The 15,930-nt window shown below is 40.1% G+C and overlaps 1 long non-coding RNA gene across 10 annotated transcripts in view; it reads right to left on the bottom strand.

The window, feature by feature from the left end:
• Positions 1–15,930, bottom strand: part of LOC107129704 (uncharacterized) — a 69,470-nt gene that overhangs the window by 48,326 nt on the left and 5,214 nt on the right. For 4 of the 10 annotated variants that reach the window (XR_010586751.2, XR_006698128.3, XR_012434675.1 and 1 more), the window contains exon 4: positions 14,953–15,296. The exons of 2 other annotated variants lie outside the window; for them this stretch is intronic. This is a non-coding gene — a long non-coding RNA (uncharacterized lncRNA). Of the gene's footprint in view, positions 1–13,095; positions 14,512–14,952; positions 15,297–15,930 lie in introns of all 10 variants that reach the window. 4 more of the 10 variants (XR_010586752.2, XR_012434676.1, XR_010586753.2 and 1 more) reach the window with 3 other exon arrangements.

Here is a 15,930-nt window from a genome sequence, read left to right as displayed (position 1 = left end):
GCGCCCATTGGGTTCATTTCCAGAGCAGAGAAGAATAATAGTGCTGTATTCACAATGGGTGAATACAGTACACTGTATTCTTCCTTTGTGCCCATGGGACAACACTCTGAGACCTATTTGACCCTCCTGGAGCCTCTGTGTGGGGGAGGGAAGACACTGCTCAGTGGATTTGTGTTTTATGTATCACCACACATGAGAGAACTAGCCTTTGAGTTAACTCAGCATAGGTCAGTCCCCAGTAGGTGCTATGTTATTCAATCTGTGCTCCCACTTTAAGGGAGAGAAGGGACTTTCAATAAGAGGGTGCACACCCAGTTATATGGTCCAATAATTGATGCTCGGGCTGTGTAAGAGAAGAGTTAGAAGTGGGAATGGAGATGGCAAAAGTTGTGTTCAGGTGTTTCAGATATGTTCATATGCAAAGAAAGACACTGTGACTCCAAAGAAAAGAATTCAAACAAATAGGTAGACTGAAATCCATATGAATTATGTACTAGGCATTGCGATAAATAATTACATTTGTGATGTTCTCTAATTCTCACGAAATCTCCACAGTATTATGTGCATTACCACTCTCATTTTTCATCTAAAAATCTCTATTATTCAGGTTTCTCAGAAAGACTGAAAACTCACTTGAGGTTTCACAGCTAACAACAAGTGATGGGTTGGGATTCAAACCCACATCAGCCTATCTTTTAGCTCCCCAGGCCACACCTTCACTATAGTATGCCTTATGCTCTTTTCTGTTATTTACCTTAGTGAACAGATAGGGAGGAACTACATGGGAATGAATATAGCTCAATATAAGTTAACTCTGTCACACTTCACTGAATGACTTTGGGCAGAAATATGTCCACTCTCAGCCCTCAAATTCCCCTCTGAAAAAATTTAGTAGTACAGATGATCCCATTATACTGCTTCTGGTATAGTTCTCCATGATCTCTAAGACTCTATTGGATAAATAGAGCCTCTTCAGCAGCTCTTTACAATCTATGAGAGTCCACTGGAATAAACAGAAACCTTTCTACAAGGCATTCATGCACCTTCATGATCCAGCTCCTGCCCATCTCTCCTCCATCATCTTCCACCCACTCAAACTCACATTCACTCTTCAGTTCCACCAAACCATCTGCTAGTCTCCAAAGGGAGGGACACACCACTAAGCCTTCATGCATCTTATTCCCTCCACTTGGCAAAAAAATAGGTGGCTGGCCTTCCTGTAAGCTGCTATTCTTAAATATATTTCAATATCTATTTGGCATCAGTGAAGAGAAAATACTTTTCTACTCACTTAAATGTTAAGTACATATATTCTTTCTTAGGTTAGTAAATAATGTACCAATTACTATGTCACTTTATTCTTTAAGCTCCTTAGAAACAAACCACTCCTATAAGTGTATCGGTGACCAAGGAGAATCTACTCAACGTCACAGAGACGATGGAGGAGGGCATTTATGTCACATGGAACATCGTATGTCATAGAAAATAGCTCCATTCCACGAGTCTCTCCTTGAAGGCATCTTTTCTGAGCCACAGCAATGCTGGGCCTTTTCCCAACTCTTCCCCAGCTCCCGTTCCCACTACAGCAGCCCTCTTGGATCTGTCTCTGCCTCTTCAATGCAGATTAATGAACTCTGTCTGTTCTTCTACCCCAAATGTGCTTACCTCCCACTTCTTAATACTGTTTCAAGGGTCAAAAGCCATGCAGCCTATTAAGGATGAAGACTGTGTTTTGACTAGAAAACAGAACTTCTAATTGTTTATAATATACTAAATTCAGAATAAGGGTTTTGTTATATTCATCAAATAAGAGGGAAAGCAAGGTGCATTCCTCCAAGCGCAATAGGAACCACAGGTAGAATCCTAGGCCAACCGAAACCTCATTCCAGTTTGCTGTAGGGATATTCTGTGCCCCTCGCAGTGTAGAACCTCAGTTAACTCCCAGCTGACATGTATTTTTATTCAGACCTGTACCTGGCAAACTCCTGCTCTCACTGCAAGATTTAGCAGAATGAGGCACCACCTCTCTGTGAAGGCTGTCCTGACACCATCCAGTTCCTAGCTAAGCCTCTCTTCAGTGTTCTCCAGTTTTCATGTGGACTTCAATATGTCAAAAGAAAAATGTCAGCTGAATTAAATGTAAAGGATTTTAATTGAGCAATGAACGATTCACCAATCAGGCAGACTTCCGAGCAGGAGTAGGCTCAGAGACTCCAGTGCAGCCATGTGGTGGAAGATTTATGGACAGAAAAAGGAAAGTGACTGCAGAAAATGGAAGTAAGGTACAGAAACAGCTGGATTGGTTGCAGCTCACCATTTGCCTTATTTGAACACGGTTGCAACCATTGGCTACATTTGATTGGCCAAAACTCGGTGATTGGCACAAGTGTAGGCTACCATCTGTTTACACTTCCTCTTGCTATAGTTCACCATGTTCAGAGAAAACCTTGGGCCAAAATTAAAATATGTGAGAAGGAAGCATCAGGCTAAACTTGATTTAACAAGTACTATGATTATTTTACGGCATCTACCAATAATGAGGCATTTATCAATTTATCTGTCTCTCTCCTCCCACTAGACTGTGAGTTCCTTAGGACAAAGATTTTGTCTAATCCATCTCTGACTCTGCATAGTCCCAGATTGGAGGGGTGTGTTGTGTGTGTGTGTGTGTGTGTGTGTGTGTGTGTGTATCAAGAACTTGACTGTAGGCCAAGCTGACAGTAAAACTGATGCTGAAGGCAAAGCCTGCCCAGTATTCCTCACTTTTAACTCAGGAAAAGGAAGCTGGTCTTGACCCAGTCCTGAGTACAGAATTCTCTGTAGGTGGGAGAAATATGAAGGCAAGGAAACAGGAGGTGATTTGTAAGGGAAAATGAAGCACATGGCAAGTTAGATTCCCCAAGGTTCTTAAACTGGTAGTTAATTGAATCCAGTGTTCCAAGACCTTAATTTCAAACAAGGTCTTTGGGAGAAACAGTCAGTTGCTCTCCCTCAGGCAAAATGAAAGCCCTTTTGCTTAGCTCAGAGATGTAACAAAGCTCCTGACTTCTTTTTCCTTAATCCTTATGCACCCAGGCTGAGGCCTCACCCTGGGGGACTTTGGAAGGCAGTTTCTGAGCCTCATTTCTTCCCGCCTATCCTACAACCTAGATTATTTGCAAACCCCAATAGGTATTTTTAAATTCAAAGCTCTCTACATAAGAATTCCAGACTGGCCAGGAGTGAGTCCTCATCAACCTGACCCAGGCCATATGTAGCCCCCAGGGCTTGATTTGGAGCCAGGGTCCAGGATAAATCTTTCCATCTCTCATTGCAATTTGTTTTGTCCTTGTTAGCATCTCTATATTCCCTTTTGCATTACAGTGACCTCATTCATTCATTCCTTCAAAAGTAAGTATTTACTGAATGTTCACTACATTTTAAATCTGAAGGAACAGAATAGTAATAGTAGCTGGCAGGTATTGAATTTTTCATGCACTGTAGCAAAAATTAGATAAAGAGAAAAATACCTGGATGATTCTCTATTTTATTTATTTGTCACAAAAATCCTATGGACTAGGTACTATAGCATTGTTGTGTTACAGATGAGGAAATGAGGGACAGAGAGAGAATAACTTTCTGAATCAGTTAGAATTATTTTGTCTGCAAGTAACAGAAAAATCAACTCAGCATGGCTTGAACAATGAGAGAGATGCATTATCGGACACAACAGGAAGAACAGAGGGAGGCAGCTTCAGGATTTGTGAATTCAGTGACTTCACACCTGGGTTATTTTCAACCTTTCATCCTGCCAGCCCCAGAGAGTCACCATAATCTTCAAGTTTGGTCTGCAGAGCTACAATCAGGCTACGGAAGTTTCAAGAGCTTCATCCAGACATAAAAAATCCAAAGGGAGAGACCAAGGGCACATATTTTCTTTGTGCCTGTATTAGGCACCTAGGGCTGCCATAACAAAGTACCATAAACTGGACAAACTGGATGACCCAAAACAACAAAAATTTATTTTCTCATGGTTCTGGAAGCTGGGAGACTAAAATCAAGGTGTCAGCAGGGCCAGGCTCCCTCTGATGCCTCTAGAGAAGGAGATTCCTTGCCTCTTCTTAGCCTCTGGAGATCACTAGCAATCCTTGATGTTTCTTGCATTATAAATGCAACACTCCAATCACTTTCCAGTTGCTTTATCTCTGCGTATATGTCCTTCTGTCTCTTCTCTGATTATAAGGATACCAATCATAATGGATTTAGGCCACACCTTACTCTGGAATAACCTTACCTTAACTCAACTACATCTGTAAAGGCCCTATTTTCAAATAAGATCATATTTGCAGGTACCAGGGGTTAGAATTGAACATATTTTGGGGAAGGACAAAATTCCACCCATAGCAATGTCTTATTTTAAGAGCTAGAAACCCTTTCCTGAAAGTCCCCAAGCCAACTTCTGAGATCTGACTGGCCAGAACTGCATCACATGCCCAAACCTAAGCTAATCACTGCCCAGGAGAATGGAAACCACCAAGATCAGTTTAGACCAATTCAGACCCACCCTAGGGCCTGGAAAAAGTGTACAATGCCTCCTAAAGCAGCACATGGCGAGGAGAGAGCAGGTATCAGAACACAGTTGAGGAAGAAGGAAGTGGGGAGAACTAATGTCTCTAGGAAGGTAATCAACAGCGTCTGCTACACTTGCCCATAATTCCCTATGTGTCTGACTCCAGAGCCTAAGGTCTGTGAGCTCACAAATCCTCATTTCAGGATCCACTATGGCACCATGCCTCATATTCTACAAGGCACTGTGCTGTGGGCTTTGTAGGTGCCTTCTCATTTAATCTACAGGTACATATCATTATCACCACTATTACAGAGATGGTAAAATCACAGGCATCAAGCCCAGGGTTGCACAACTCTTGGAGGTAGATGCTTGTGAAATGCAGGAGTCTACAACACCAGGCTATGAGAAATAAAGTTTACTACATGTGGAACCTAGCCCTTCCCTTCCAGAAAATTCTTTGATTTTTTTATTTTCAGGAGAACATTTGAATTCTAATTGACATAAAGCATTTGTATCTCTTATCCCACAATCGGAACTAAGAAATCCTGCTTTGTCCACCTAAGTAAAATTTTCTTCTTTTGATCAGTAGAAATTAATGTACAAGGTGAGGACCTTTGCTCCTCGTGGCTTGCTTGAGCCTAAAAGAATGCCTCTCTCTCAAAGATGAGCAGCTGGTTGGTTTTTGTGGGGAAGGGATACTTATCATGTAAACAATTTCCCAATTTCTTACGATAAGAGCTTTGGTGGGAAAGCCATGTGTTCCATGATCAAGGATGAGACATGAAAGTATGGTAAGAGGCGCAGTCTGGAATGCGCAGTCAGGCATTTCTTTTGTCATGTGAGCAAGGAGAAAAAGCACTGGTCTTAGAGTCAGATTGGATCTTTTCTTAGTACAGCAATTAAATAGCCTGGCTCTTGAATTTAGGCAATTTGTTTCACTCGTCAGGGCTCAGTTTTCTCATCTATGAAACAAAGTGGTTAAATTAGGTAATGTTTAAGTTTTCTTCAGCTAAGACACTCAAAGTTGAGGAATACTGTCTTCTGGGTTCACTGTGAGCATGTCAACTCTACTTCATTTTCTGCCCTTCCCTCTCTGCCCTTCTTACTGTGTACATCTGATAATTTACGGTTCTGAGTGGTGACTGTGAAGTAGAGGAAAATGAGTTAAAATTATGCTTCCACTGGACAGTTTGGTTTAAAACTGTTTTCATGGTCACTATGTTGCTTCTTTCTTACAACAGCCCTGTGATAGTATTAATTTTCTCATTTCTAAACATCAAGAAATTGGAAAATGTTGGAGCTTGCCCAAAGTTACTCAGCTAATGACTACAAATTCAGACCTAAAGTAAGGTGTTTGGCTCGCAGTTAGTAGCCTAGCGTATGATAACTCAGCACACAGGACCCCACAGAACACCAGCCTCCCCTGCTTCACCAGTGCTAGGAAAGCCTTGACTTATCCAAAGGAGATAAAAGGATGCAGACTAAGTGGTTTACTTGGAACACATCTGTCTTTGTTGTGTTATAATGAAGCTATCTCTTATCCTCAAGAAATCAGGTATAAGAAAAAACCATCTAACAACAACGTTGTCCTAGAGACAATGCATTATCTTGAGAAAGAGTGAAGGGTTCATCATAGACAATATTTAAGCATAGGATAAATAAACTCCTGATGGGACTGAAGGAATCAGACTTTGGATAAGAATTAACCTTCAGTCTCTGGTGAGGTGTTATTTACACTAAGGCAATTTAAGCTTGTGTGGAGGGTTCTTTTTTTCTGACAGGAATAAATAAATCTGTATACCAGCAATGATCAATTGGAATTTGAAATTGTAGATGCAACAGCATTTACATTAGCACCCAAAAAACTAAAATTCTTAAGTATAAATCTAACAAAATATGCACAGGATATATATGAAGAAAACTATAAAATTCTGACAGAAGAAATCAAAGATCTAAATAACTAGAGAGATAATCCATGTTCATGGATAGGAGATGATAAGATGTCAATTATTCTCAATGATGACATGGATAAGACGTCAATTCTTCTCAACAAATTCAACACAGTCCTAATAAAAATTCTAGCAAATTATTTTGTGGATATTGAGAAAATGATTCTAAACTATATGGAAAGGCTAAAGACTCAAAATAGCCTACGAAACACTGAACAAGAACAAAGTCAAGGACTGGCACTACCCAACTTTAAGACTTATTGTAAAGCTACAGCAATCAAGACATTATTGTTTTGGTAAAAGAACTGACAAACAGGTGAATGAAACAGAATATATAGCCCAGAAACAGGCACAAACAAATATAGTCAACCCATGTTTGACAAAAGAGCAAAGGCAATTCAACAAAAAAAGGTAGTCTTTCCAGCAAATGGTGCTAAAACAACTGGATATCTACATGCAAAAATAAATATATAAACCATAGATCTTACACTTTTTAAATAAATTAACTCTAAATGAAACATAGATCTAAAGAAAGTGCAAAACTAAGAAGATAACAAAGAAAAGTTTGACAAACCTGACAAAAACAAGAAATGGGGAAAAGATTCCCTATTTAATAAATGGTGCTGGGAAAATTGGCTATCCATAAGCAGAAAGTTGAAACTGGATCCTTTCCTTACTCCTTGTATGAAAATTAATTCAAGATGGATTAGAGACTTAAATATTAGACCTAAAACCATAAAAACCTTAGAAGAAAACCTAGGTAACACCATTCAGGACATAGGCATGGGCAAGGACTTCATGTCTAAAACACCAAAAGCAACAGCAACAAAAGCCAAAATTGACAAACGGGATCTAATTAAACTAAAGAGCTTCTGCACAGTGAAAGAAACTACCATCAGAGTGAACAGGCAACCTACAGAATGGGAGAAAATTTTTGCAATCTACTCATCTGACAAAGGGCTAATATCCAGAACCTATAAAGAACTCAATCAAATTTACAAGAAAAAAAACAACCCCATCAAAAAGTGGGCAAAGGATATGAACAGACACTTCTCAAAAGAAGACATTCATACAGCCAACAGACATATGAAAAAATGCTCATCATTACTCGTCATCAGAGAAATGCAAATCAAAACCACAATGAGATACCATCTCACACCAGTTAGAATGGCAATCATCAAAAAATCAGGAAAAAACAGGTGCTGGAGAGGATGTGGAGAAATAGGAACACTTTTACACTATTGGTGGGACTGTAAACTAGTTCAACCATGGTGGAAAACAGTGTGGCAATTCCTCAAGGATCTAGAACTAGAAATATCAATTCCTCAATGATCTAGAACTAGAAATATCATTTGACCCAGCCATCCCATTACTGGGGATATACCCAAAGGATTATAAGTCATGCTGCTATAAAGACACATGCACATGTATGTTTATTGCATCACTATTCACAATGCAAAGACTTGGAATCAACCTAAATGTCCATTAGTGACAGACTGGATGAAGAAAATGTGGCACATATACACCATGGAATACTATGCAGCCATAAAAAAGGATGAGTTTGTGTCCTTTGTAGGGACATGGATACAGTTGGAAACCATCATTCTCAGCAAACTATCGCAAGAACAGAAACCCAAATACCGCATATTCTCACTCGTAGGTGGGAACTGAACAATGAGATCAATTGGACACAGGAAGGGGAACATCACACACCATGTCCTGTTGTGGGGAGGGGGGAGGGGGAAGGGATAGCTTTAGCAGATATACCTGATGTAAATGACGAGTTAATGGGTGCAGCACACCAACATGGCACATGTATACATATGTAACAAAACTGCACGTTGTGCACATGTACCCTAGAACTTAAAGTATAATAATAATAAATTAAAAAAAGAAAAGTATTGACGTGACCTTAAGTTTGGTGATGAATTTTTAGATACAACATGAGCAGCACAATCTATGAAAGAGAAAAATGAACAAACTGGACTTCATTAAAATTTAAAACTTCTGCTTTGCAAAATAAACTGTTAAGAGAATGGAAATATGAGCCACAGACTGAGAAAATATTTACAAAACACATATCTGATAAGCATCTTGTAGCCAAAAATATACAAAGAAATCTTAAATCTTAAGAATGAGAAGACAAACTACCCAATTAAAAAAAGGGGGGGGGGATAAGAGATCTGAACAGACACCTTACAAAAGAACATGTACAAATGACAAATAAGCATAGGTTTAGTAAGCATATTAGGGAATTACAAATTAAAACACTAGGAGCAACCACGTAAGTTCCTATTATACGTTTATAAGAATAGCTAAAATGTAAAATACCAAATGCAAATAAGGTGCAATATGAACTCTCATTTATTGCTATTTATTGCTGGTGGAAATGCAAAATGATATAGCCACTTTGGAAGACAATTTGGCAGTTTCTTACAAAACAAGAGATATTCTTACCATATAATCCAGGACTCATGTTTCCTGGGTATTTACCCAAATGAGCTGAAAGCTTACATCCACACAAAAACTTGTACATGAATGTTTATAGCAGCTTTATTTATCATTACCAAAAACTAGAAGCATTCAAGTTGTCTCCAACAGGCAAATGAATAAACCATGGTACATCCATAAAATGGAATATTATTCAGTGATAAAGGGAAATGAGTTATCAAGCCATGAAAAGACATGGAGGAACCTCAAAAGTATTTGTTAGATAAAAGAAGTGAGTCAGAAAAGGCTGTATGATTGCAACTCTATTACATTCTGGAAAAGACAAAACTATATAGATAGCAAATAAATAAATGGTTGCTAGGGGTTTCAGAATTTAAGAGCAAGGAAGCAGTGGAGGACAGGGGATTTTTAGGGCAATGAAATTGTTCTATATACTGTAATGGTGGATAGTTGAAAATATGTATTGGTCAAAGCCCATAGAACTGCACTACACAAAAACTGAACCTTTATGAAAACTACAGATTTCAGTTAATAATTATACCATACTGGCTGAGAAGTTTTAAGAATAATGTACCAAACTAACACAAAATGTTAATAGCTACATAAGGATGAGAGAAGGAGAAGATAGTTAATGTTCTCTGGCATTATCTAGCTGCAACTACATGTACACATGTTTTGAAATCTTGACAGTTAGAAGCGTGCCCCTGACATTTGAAAGCTGCCAACGATTCTTCTGTTTCTTCCAAGGAGGAGGCTCAGATTCCTCTATGAGGGAAGAGAGAGGCTTTGTTTAGGAAAAAAAACACTTACAGGGCATTTTAATTAGACAAATGTAAAATAAGAACCCCTTTTGAAACAGAGATACCTAAACCAATAAAAATTCAGTTGTGTCTGTAAGATCTGTTAATGGGTGGCCAGACCAGGCCCGGGGTTTAGAGGGAACCTTGGTTATTCTCTCTTAAGGTCTCTAGAAAGCCAAGGGCCCGAATCTAGATTAGGAGAAATGCACGTATTTAGCCTCCTCCCTCTACGGGTGCTGTATTAGTCTGTTCTCACACTGCTATGAAGAAATACCTGAGACTGGGTAATTTATAAAGGAAAGAGTTTTAATCGACTCACAGTTGCACATGGCTGGGGAGGCCTCGGGAAACTTACAATCATGGCAGAAGGCAAAGAAGAAGCAGGCACCTTCTTCACAGGACGGCAGGATGAAGTGAGTGCAAGCAGGAGAAAATGCCAGACGCTTATAAAACCATCAGATCTCACGAGACTCTCTCATAAAAACAGCATGGGAGAAACTGCTCCCATGACCCAGTTACCTCCACCTGGTCTTGCCCTTCACACGTGGGAATTATGGGGATTATAATTCAAGATGAGATTTTGGGTGGGGACACAGCCAAACCATACAGGCACTATGCTGGGCATCACAACTGGGAGACAGGCAAGAGCTGAGGATGCTAGGAGCAACTGTATCTGGTAATACTTGTCTGCATTGTCATTCCTTTCTCATTCCACAAGTCTTCAATAGTGTTTTATAAACTGCATTACAGAGAATTAAAGGACAGACCTGACTTGTGTTTAAGGGAAAGCAATAAGAAAATCACAGCTATGAGGAAAGTCAGGCTTGAGAAAGCCAGAAGCAACCTGAAAATAGACTGAGTGTTTATTATAAATTATATGTTGAAATATTTACCCTCTAGGTGATGATAGAATCCTCTCACCCTCTTTCTACTATGTGAAGACACAGAGAGAAGTGAGCCGTCTGCAACCTGGAAGAAGACCCTCACCATAACCTGACGATGCTGTCACCCTGATTTGAGACTTCCAGTCTCCAGAATTGTGAGAAACAAGTTTCTGTTGTATATAAGCCACCCAATTTACGGTACTTTGCTATAGCAACCTATGTTTGACTAAGTGACAAAGGCTGTGGGGGTTCTCAAGAGACAGAGAATGCTCTGTGAGCTGGAGGAAACAAGGCAGACCTGGCCACACACTAAGAACCTGTAGGATTCACATGCTAGTGGAAGGAAGCACTTTCCTGGCAGGAACAAGGGGTAAGCAAATGTGTCAATTTCACAAAAAGTAAGTTCCATCTTTAAAGGCTATGTGATACATTTTTATCAGTTTGGTAAAAAAGAAATTGTCTCCTTGTGCAAATTTTGGAAGCAATTTTCCAGCCAGAAGATGACCACATACTCTCTCTCTCTCTCTCTCTCTCTCTGTCTCTCTCATACACACACACACCACACACCACACACACACACTCACAAACTTTCACAGTTTTATGCTGTGTAGGTCCTGCTGTGTAGATGCTGAAGGAATTCCAAAATATGTCTGGCTCACTCTGAAGTTATTTTTCCTTCCCAGGCTTGAACACAAAATTGTGTTTTCATATTTCTTTCAATCCAAGTCCTGGGGATCTGCTTAATAAGATTCAGACTCATCCTTTCTGTCTCAGGAACTGAAGAAAGAGAAGTCTCGGGGGTTTGGCCCTGCTTGAATTCTCAGCAGACTTCACAATAAAAAAGTTCAAACATTATGGCCTCCAGTCATTTTCTAAAACAAACAAAACCAAAGCAAGCCTGGTAGGCTCTTTCATGACTTACATGACTAAAATCCTCTGTGTCTCATTTTTTCCCTCCCTCCTCCACATACTCTTCAAATGCATGTGAGTCATGCATATGCTTGGAACTCGATTGATGAGTCCCCGCATATCAGTGTGAAATGTCAGTAAGCAAATTAAGCAAAAGCTCTGGCTGGGGAGATAAGTCGAGGTGAAAAGCTGCAGGAGCTGCCTGCTCAGGTCTGGTTTCCTCAGAGGAGGGAGGGGTGGTAGCAGTCCAGGACCTGAGACAAGGCAGTTGTCAAGGACAAGGCTCATGGTCAAAGTCAGGACACAGTCAGAGAAGATGCAGGAAGTTGGAGCAAAGCCAAAGCCATCAACCCTCACATGAAGCGAGCGGAGACTCAGTGGAGGAGGAGAATGCATGAGACGGGGTGGGCAGCCATCCCGGGGTCTCATCTCACTAAGGTGCTCATCCATATACCTTTGCCATGTGGTTCACCAATACCATATACCCCCAACCTCCTCCTGAGTCTCCCCACCATGTCCTGGCCTTTCTGAGAACCAGCTCTTCCCTGGCAACCTGATTCCTTTGCAGTCCTGTCACGTGGAGTCAGCCTGTTCTCAATCTGTCCTTCCATGTTCTTCAGAGTTGCTCTCAGCATGCTGGCCCGCAGTGCCAGTCCCAGCTGCCTATGTCAAAGTTCCTCTCTCTCTTGAGTCTCAGGTCCTTCAACTACACTGACCTCCACCCCGTCGCTGCTTTCCCTAACCACCACCTGACTAGTACTCACTCTAGTGATAGCCTGATGATGACAGTGGCATCTGGTCCACAGTCTTCCCTTCATCCCATATCACAACCCCAGGTGACATCACGGTCATCTTTAGTGGCCAACCTACACCATTTCCAGACTTCTCAGGGGCCTAGCTCCTCATCTGCCCTCTACATGCAGCACTCACCATTCATCATTCAACAAACAGTTACCAGTACCTACTATTCACTGTGCTCTGGGCATGGTGCTGGGATACCAAGATGAACACAGTCCCTGCCCTCTAGAAGTGCATATTTTAATGGGAGAGACAGTCACATAGGAGAGGGAAACATAGGAACTCAATCTGGTGGGAAGGATGTGGCAACAGGGCCCCACTCTGCAGAAAGGTAGGATCTACAATGTTGAGATGGTAGATAATCTACCCGGGCTGTATCAGGATCCCATCAGCAGCTGGGGGTAGAACAAGAGGGGTCTAACTCAGGTAGAAGGTAGAGGGAGGCTGGCATGAACTATGTCATATCTCACAAATCCTTCTACATTAAGTTTTAAATGAGGGAAACCTGAATACCAACCAGAAATCAAGGCAGAGGCTCGATGATAAACATGGGACCTTACTCATCTTTATAGATTGGCATCTAGTGCTATGCTGGATCATGGCAGGAGCTCAGCAAATGTTTTTCCAACAGAACTCAACCATCATGAACATGATTAGCATAAGAAGGGCAGGAGGGGAAAGCTACAGAGCAATCCACAGGGCACAAAGTGGGCAGGCTGGATACCCAAGCACGACCAATTCTAGATCCTGCTTACCTTTGTGGATGGGGCTCCTAAAATACTCCATGATTGGGCTTTCAGGATCCAGGTCTGGCTTGAGTCCAAGTGGGAGGCATGAGCATGAGGAGCCAAATAGGCCTGGCACAACCAGGGCTATCATGGGATCAGCCTTGCTAAAAAGTAACATGGGGCACTAAGAGGAACCCACAGCAGAATCAACCCTATCTTCTGCCTAGAAGGCTCTTCTACAACCTTTTCTTGTGGGACAACCACCCAGCTTCCTGGAATATGGACCATCAAACTCTAGAGCAGGGATGCCCAGCCTGGGTCCCCAGCAGAGTCCCCAGACCCACAGAAGGTTTCAAAGACAACCCAGGAATCTATGGGACATTACTATTATCCTTAAAATACTGACAGACATTGAGGATACACATGTGAACCAAAGTATTCTTATTCTTTTCTGAAATTAGAACCAACTCAAGGAACTAACCCTGGACATGGAGATTGGAAACTATGATTAGAGACTATATGCGCATTTGATTAAATTTAGAGAGGGAAGTAATTCAATATTTATTGTTAAGTGTAGTTGTTTTAGACAAAAATCTTTCAAAACCTGTTTTACTTTGCAAAGAGTTAAGAAAAAAGGACTCCTTGGTATAGAAAGGTTGGAAATCATTTGACAAGAAGCAAGAGACAGCTTGTATATTTCATCAGCTCATTACACAAGGCCAGAAGCATCTCATTCCCTGCCTGAGGAGAAGCTGATAACGTAGGTTAATCCTGGGCTCTTAGGGAACCATGCAGCCTTGGACATGGGGAAGTTGGCTTACCAATCAGTCATTTATGCTGCCTTCTCTGTACAAAGCATATCTGAGGGTCATTAAAGAGTTAATCAGAGGGTTCTCTATACAGAAGTATCCAGTTGTATTCTTTGCCCACGGTTCTTTATATTATTTAGTAAAATCACAAGTTTTAGATATTAAGAAGCCTAAATTTGAAACCAACCTCTCTCACTTATTGTGAACATGACTTTGGACAAACATATCAGTGAAGACATGTGGCTGCAAGTATCAAAAATGCCAATAAATCGTGGCTCAAAAAAACTTGGGGATTTTCTTACTTAACTAGAATTTGGGTAATCTTGAGATGGAACAATTCTTGAAGGGGATCATAAAGGAACTGGGTTCCATTCAATTTCTATTCCACCATCTGAGGGAGCATCTCAGCATTCATCCCCTTTGGGGTATCATCTCTGTTACCCCTCTAGCCATTGCACTCACATGCCACGGAGGAAGAAGAAAGATAAAGGGCAGAAAGCATCAATCAACTGAATCTGTCTCTCTCTCTCTCTCTTTTTTTTTTTTTTTTAATCAGAAAAGCTTTTGCTTACTTGGAAGCCTCATTCAGAAGATTTGTTTCTGTGTATCTTCATTAGCATATTGCAGGCACAGTCTGGATAAAAACCAATTGACAAAGAATTGACATTTAAAGAAAGTGTTACTCAAGGAGTGGTATGTAAAGATTTTCTTCAAATAGAAAAAAGTGTTCTAAAATTTAAAAGTAACAAATCCTACTGAAGCCCATCAAATACATTTAAATTATTAGTTAAGTGTAATTAAATGTAATTATTAGTTAAATGCAGTTAAATGTGTTAAGATATTTTTGTTATAAATATAGTTAATAATATGTTTGAATGAGCTAATGAGAAAGAAAGAGGGGAGAGAGGAGGTCAGAGATGGAAGGAAAGAAAGAAGAAAAAAGAAGAAAGAAAAAATAAAGGGATAAAGCAAAAAGGGTAGGGAAAAAATCTCATTGTAACTTTTAAAGGTTTAAAAATTAGTAAATAAAAGTAAAATATAAGCATTAATTCTGTTTTTTCTATATCAAATATACCTGAGGGTAGTCAATGGATTATTGAGGGGGGTTGTCTTCACAGAAGTATTCCAACGTTAAAAAAACTGGCAGGCACCATGGCTCAGACTGTAATCCCAGCACTTTGGGAGGCCAAGGTGGGCGGATCAACTGAAGTCAGGAGTTCAAGACCAGCCTGACCAACATGGAGAAACCCCATCTCTACTAAAAATACAAAATTAGCCAGGCATGATGGTGCATGCCTGTAGTTCCAGCTACTCGGAAGGCTGAGGCAGGAGAATAGCTTGAACCCAGGAGGCGGAGGTTGTGGTGAGCCAAGATCATGCCATTGCACTGCAGCCTGGGCAATAAGAGAGAAACTCCGTCTAAAAAAAAAAAAAAGATAAAATTAGATATTCACATTTTGTGAACCTTAGTAAAATAATGGATCAAAGAATGGCCATGAATGGCTACTATCATCACAAAAAGAGAGTCCATTATACACAATGGAAAAATAAACCACCATCTAAAGATTGAGGTATTCTTGCTATAAACTTCAGTCTGGATCTATCAAGCTTCAAGATTTAACTACCAATTTGCAGGAAACAGAGTTGCAGAGGAACATGTTAAACAATGCCACAAGGATGCAATCAGCAAAATCCAGAGTATGGGAAAGATTGCAGCCCAAATGAGTAGTTTTTTTTTGTTTTTTTGTTTTTTTCCCAACAAATAAGTTCTAAGGGGAAATATTTAAAAAAACAAAACAAAACAACAACAACAACAAAAACAGAGGGAAAAGGAGAAGAGACTTTAAAAGACTGGAGGCACATCCAACAATTGCAATACATAAAACTTATTTGGCTACTGATAAAAACTACTAAAAATATAAAATAATTAGGAAAATTTGAACATTGACTCAATATTTCATTATTATAAGTAATTATTTTTAATTATTTAGATATAAAAATAGTATTGTCATTGTATTTCCATAAAGAGTACTTGCCTATAAAATACATGGTG

The sequence above is a fragment of the Macaca fascicularis genome, chromosome 5 (assembly GCF_037993035.2).
Source record: "Macaca fascicularis isolate 582-1 chromosome 5, T2T-MFA8v1.1".
In the NCBI taxonomy this organism is placed as follows: Eukaryota; Metazoa; Chordata; class Mammalia; order Primates; family Cercopithecidae; genus Macaca; species Macaca fascicularis.
Note: the sequence above shows the minus strand (reverse complement) of the source record. Positions and strands in the feature narration are given on the sequence as shown.